Source organism: Phacochoerus africanus, chromosome 3 (assembly GCF_016906955.1).
Source record: "Phacochoerus africanus isolate WHEZ1 chromosome 3, ROS_Pafr_v1, whole genome shotgun sequence".
Lineage (NCBI taxonomy): Eukaryota > Metazoa > Chordata > Mammalia > Artiodactyla > Suidae > Phacochoerus > Phacochoerus africanus.
The window spans coordinates 157,317,430-157,323,859 of record NC_062546.1 but is presented as its reverse complement, the minus strand read 5'-3'; positions in this window follow the sequence as shown (position 1 = coordinate 157,323,859).

Below are 6,430 nucleotides of genomic sequence, written 5' to 3'. Positions count from 1 at the left end.
TTTGCCTACTTGTCTATGAGTAATGACCTACACCTGAAGGAAATGGCTTCATTCCTTATAAGATTTAAAGCATTAGGTATCTTGATGAATATGTTTAGGATATGATCAGTTATGAATATTGACTTTTATATATGACTCTACATAGATAAAATAATCATTTGTAATTAAGGGAATAGATTTTCCTTGTATTGAGTCATTGTTTTCAAACATTCCACTTGATAACATATAACACGCAAGAAATCTTTCCAGTGCTTATGTATTTTTACATTTTCTTGTGCTTATAATCACCACAAACCTATAGGAAAATTAAGATGAGATGGTGATTTTCTTTTTGCTTTATTTCCTTAAAGGGTTTTTTTTATATATGAAATGAAATACAATATCCTTACAATGCTGTAAGCTGTGCCACATATATAATGGTTTTACTGGTTACTTTTATCAAGAAACATATAAATACTACCAATTTCCTTTTTTTATTTGAAGTATAGTTGATTTATAATATTGTGTTAATTTCAGGTGTATGGCATAGTGGCTTTGGTATTTTTGAGATTATATTTCATTATAGGTTGTTATGAGATAATGAATATAATTCCTGTGCTATTCCATTATAGGTTGTTACAAGATAATAGGTATAATTCCCAGGTATATTCTTGATGCTTGTCTCTTTTACATATAGTAGTTTGTATCCATTCATCTCATGTCCCTAATTTGTCCCTCCCAGTTTCCCTCTCCCCTTTGGTCACCATCGTTTTTCTGTATCTGTGAATCCATTTCTGTATTATTTTGTTTGTTCATTTGTTTTGTTGTTTAGATTACATATATGAGTGAAATCATATGGTAATTGTCTTTCTCTGTCTGATTTATTTCATAAGTATAATATTATCTAGGTCTGTCCAACTTGCTGCAAATGCCATTATTTCATTTGCATGGCTGAGTAATAGTCCAGTGTGTGTGTGTGTGTGTGTGTGTGTGTGTATGCGCGCGCACAAGCTACATCTTAATCCAGTCATCTGTTGCAGGACACTTGGGTTGCTTCCATGTCTTGGCTATTGTAAACAGGGCTGCTGTAAAAATTGGGAAGTGGAGTTCCCATCGTGGCTCAGTGGTTAACGAATCCAACTAGGAACCATGAGGTTGCAGGTTTGATCCCTGGCCTTGCTCAGTGGGTTAAGGATCCAGTGTTGTGGTGAGCTGTGGTGTAGGTCACAGACACGGCTCAGATCTGGTCTTGCTATGGCTGTGTCATAGGCCGGCGGCTACAACTCCGATTAGACCCCTAGCCTGGGAACCTCCATATGCCACAGGAACCCTAGAAAGGGCAAAAAGTCCAAAAAAAAAATTGGGAAGCATTTATATTTTTTAATTAGTGTTTTCATTTTTTTTAGGATATATACCCAGGAGTAGAATTGCTGGATTATATGGTAGTTCTATTTTTAGTTTTTTAAGGAATCTTCATACAGTTTTCCATAGTGTCTAAATCAATTTATATTTCTATCAATAGTGTACATAGATTCTCTTTTCTCCACATCCTCTCCAATATTTGTAGACTTTTCGATGACAGCCACTCTGACAGATGTGAGGTTATGCCTCTTTGTGGTTTTGATTTGTATTTCTCTAATAATTAGTGATGTTAAGCAACTTTGCATGTCCTTGTTGGCTGTCTGTATGTCTTCTTTGTAGAAGTGTCTGTTCAAGTCTTCTGCCCATTTTCTGATTGGATTGTTTGTTTTTGGATATTGAGTTGTATGAGTTGTTTCTATATTTTGGTATTAACCCCTTGTTGGTCACATAATTTGCAAATATTTTCTCCCAGCCCATAGGTTATCTTTTCACTTAGTCAGTGCTCTCCTTTGTTGTGCAAAAGCTTTTAAATTTAATTAGGTCCCATTTGTTTATTTTTGTTTTTATTTCTTTTGCCTTAGCAGCTGATCCAAGAAAATATTGTTATGATTTATGTCAAAGAGTATTCCACCTATGTTCTCTTCTAGGAGTTTTATGGTTTCAGGTCTTACATTTAGGACTTTAAACTATTTTGAGTCTATTTTTGTATATAGTGTGAGGGAATATTCTAATCTCATTGTTTGACATGTGGCTGTCCAGTTTTCCCAGTACCAGTCTTCTCTCCATTGAGTATTCTTGCCTCCTTTGTCATGGATTGACCATAGGTATGTGGGTTTGTTTCTGGGCTTGCTATTCTGTTCCACTGATCTATGTGTCTAGTTTTATACCAATACCATGTAGTTTCAAAGGTTCCAGCTTTGTAGTGTATTCTGAAGTCAGGAAGCACGATACCTTTAGCTTTGTTCTTTTTTCTCAGGATTGCTTTGGCAATTTGAGGTCTATTGTGGTTCTGTATAAACTTTAGAATTATTTGTTCTAGTTCTGTGAAAAATATCCTCGATATTTTAATAGGGATTTCATTAAATCTGTAGATTGCTTTGGTTCATATGACCATTTTAATAATATTAATTCTTCTAATCCAAGAGCACAGGATAGCTTTCCATTTCTTTGAATCATCTTCAGTTACAGTTATCAGTGTTTTATAGTTTTGGTTAAGTTTATTCCCAGGTAATTTTTATGTAGTTTTAAACAGAATTTTTTAAAAATATTTCATCATTAGTTTATAGAAATGCAACAGATTTCTGTTTTCTATACAGATATTAGTGTATAGAAATGGAACAGAGTTCTGCATATTAATCTTGTATCCTGTAGCTTGTATCCTGTATTGCTGAATTCATTGATTAGTTCTAATAGGTTTTTGGTGGAGACCTTAGGGTTTTCTATATATAGAATTGTATCATCTGCAAATAGAAGCAGTTTTACACTTCTCTAACAATTTGGATACCTTATTTCTTTTTCTTGTCTGTTTGCAGTGACTAGGACTTCCAGTACTTTGTTAAATAGAAGCAGCGAGTATGGGCAATCTCCTCTTGTTTCTGAATTTTGTGGGAAGGCTTTCAGCTTTTCATCATTAAGTACCATGCTAGTTGTGGGTTTGTCGTAAATGGCCTTTATTATGTTGAGTTATGTTCCCCCATACCCACTTTGATGAGAGTTTTTATCATGAATGGATGGTGAATTTTGTCAAATGCTTTTTATGCATCTAAGATGATCATGGATCCTTATCTTTCCTTTCGTTAATGTGGTATGTCACTTTGCTCTGAGAATGTTGAATCACCCTGTGACATTGGAATAAATCCAGTTTGATCATGCTGTATGATCATTTTTAGGTATTGCTGCATTCAGTTTACCAATACTTTGTTGAAGATTTTTTAATCCATTTTCCCAGAGATACCGGCCTATGATTTCCTTTTTTTGCAGTGTCTTTGTCTGGTTGTGGTATCAGAATAATGGCGGCCTCTAGAATGAACCTGGAAGTGTTCAATCCTCTTCAATTTTTTGAAATAGTTTGAGAAGGATAGGTATGAGTTGTTCTTTGTATGTTCAGCCAAATTCACCTATGAAGTTGTCCAGTCCTGGACTCTTGTTTGCTGGGAGTTTCTCTTATTATAAATTCAATTTCACTTCTAGTGATTGGTCTGTTCGAATTATCTATTTCTTCTAGACTCAGCCTTAGCAAGCTGCCTTTTTCTAGAAATTTATCCATTTCTTTTAGATTTTCCAATTTATTGACATATAATTCACAGTATGCTATTTTTTTATGTCTTTGAAGTATTAGGATTTATGCTCTTCATTTCTTTTTTTTCTGTATTTATGTTCTCTCTTTTCTTCTTGGTGAAGCTGGCTAAAGGTTTTTTTTTTTTTTTTTTCCTTTTAGGGCCACACCTGCAACATATGGAGATTCCCAGGCTAGGGGCTGAATCAGAGCTACAGCTGTCAGTCCACACACCTCAGCCACAGCAATGTGGATCTGAGCCACGTCTGCAACCTATACCACAGCTCACAACAACACTGGATCCTTAACCCACTGAGCAAGGCCAAGGACTGAACCTGCATCCTCTTGAATACTAGTCGGGTTTTAACCTACTGAGTCACAACAGGAACTCCAAGTTTTATCAATTTTGTTTATCTTTTCAAAAGACTAGCTTTTGGTTTCATTGATCTTTTCTATTACTTTTTCATCTCTATTTTTATTTCCTCTCTGAGCTTTATTATTTCCTTCTTTATGCTGACTTTGGAATTTGTTCTTCTTTTTCCAGTTATTTTAGGCAGTAGATTAGGGTCTTTTATTTGAGATTTTTTTCTTGTTTCTTGAGGTACACCCATATTGTTATAAACGTCCCTCTTAGATATGCTTTTGCTGCATCCCATTGATTTTAGAAAGTTATGTTTTCACTTTTATTTGCCTCAAGGTATTTTCTGATTCCCTCTTTGATTTCATCGTCTTGATCCATTTTTTTTTAGAACCATGTCATTCAGTCTCCTTGTATTTGTTCTTCTGCTGTTTTTCTTTCTGAAGTTGATATCTAGTTCATACTGTCATAGTCAGGAGAAAATGCTTGATATAATTTCTCTCCTCTTAAGTTTGTTGAGGCTTGTTTTATGATCTAGCATGTGACCTATCTTGAAGAACATTTCATATGCATTTGAATGTAATGTCTGGTAGATACATCTATTAAATACAAATAGTCTATTGAGTAATTTAAGACCACTGTTGCCTTATTGATTTTCTGTCTGGATGATCTATCATTGATGTTAATGGAGTATTAAAGTCTCCTACTATTATTGTATTATTGCCAATGTCTCCCTTTATGTCTCTAAATACTTGCTTCATAAATGTAGGTGTTTCTGTATTGGGTGTCTGTATGTTAAAGAATGTAATACCTTCTTATTGAATTGATCCTCTTATCATTATATAAAGCCCTTCTTTGTCTTTCATTAAAACTTTTGTTTTAAAATCTATTTTGTCTGATAAGAGTATTGCTACCACCACTTTCTTGTCATTTTCATTTGCATGAAATATCTTTTTCCATCCCCTAACTTTGTGTGTCCTTCACCCTGAAGTGAGCCCCCTGTAAGAATCATATTGAAGGGTCTTGTTTTCTATCAGCCCCCTATGTTTTTTGATCAGAGCATTTAGTCCATTGACATTTAAAGTAATTATTGATATGTATGTACTTGTTGCCATCTTTTTCTTCATTTTCAGTTGTTTTCGTAGTTTTTCTCTGTTCATTTATTCTTATTTTTTTTCTCCCATTTTGGTTTGATGATTCTTTTGTAGTATGTTTGCATTCCTTTCTTTGTGGTTTTGTGTATATCCATTGTAGGTTTTTGATTGGTGGTTACCATATGGTTCAGATATGTTGACCCATAATTATGTTTGCTTGCTTTGAACAGACAATCATTTAGGTTCAAACACATTCTAAAAGATCTACATTTTTTACTCCTCTCTCCCACATTTTGTTTTTCTGGTATTGTATTTTATATTTTCATGCTTATCCCTTTACTTTTTTTGTAGTTATAGTTGCTTTTACAATTTTTTAAGTCTACATACTAGATTACTTAAGTGATCTTAAATCCTTTACTAAGTATATATTTTCTTTATTATTAGGATTTTCCTTTTCTTATAGATTCTTACTTCTTTTCCATAGAGAAGACCCTTCAACTTTTTTCTAAGGTAGGTTTAGTATTGCTGAATTCTTTTAGTTTTTGCTTGTCTGAGAAATTCTTTATCACTCCTTCTATTCTAAATGATAATCTTGCTGTGTAGAGTATGCTAGATTGTAGGGTTTTCCCTTTCGGGACTTTTTTTTTTCTTTTTACAGCCACACCGGCAGCATATGGGAGTTCCCAGACCAGGGACTGGATCCGAGCTGCAGCTGCAGGACTGTGCCACAGCCACAGCAATATCAGATCTGAGCTGCATTTGTGATTTATGCCATAGCTTGCAGCAATGCCAGAAACTTAATTTATTGAGCAAGGCCAGGGGTCAAACCTTCATCCTCAGACTATGTTGGGATCTTAACCCACTCAGCCACAGTGGAAATTTCCCCTTCAGGACTTTGAATATATCATGTATTCTTTTCTAGCCTGAAAATTTTCTGCAAAAGAATCAGCCGGTTGCCTTATGCGGGTTCCCTTGTATATGACTCTTTGTTTTTCTCTTGCCACCTTTAGAACTCTCTCTTTAACTTTTGCCATTTTAACTAGGATCTGTCTTGGTGTGGGTCTATTTGAGTTAATTTTGTATGGGATCCTCTGTGCTTCCTTTATCTAGATATGTTTCCTTCTATCTGGGAAGTTTTTAGCCACAATTTATCTTCAATCCCCTTCTCTCTCTCTTCTCCTTCTATAACCCCTGTAATGCATGTGTCGGCTTGTTTTATATCATCCTTTAAATCTTATATGTAGTTTGTGCTTTTTTTCATCTGTCTTTCTGTCTGCTGTTCTGATTAATTTCTATTATTCTATATTCTAGATCACTCATGCATTCTCTTGTGTCATATAGTCTGATTCTAAATTGCTTTAT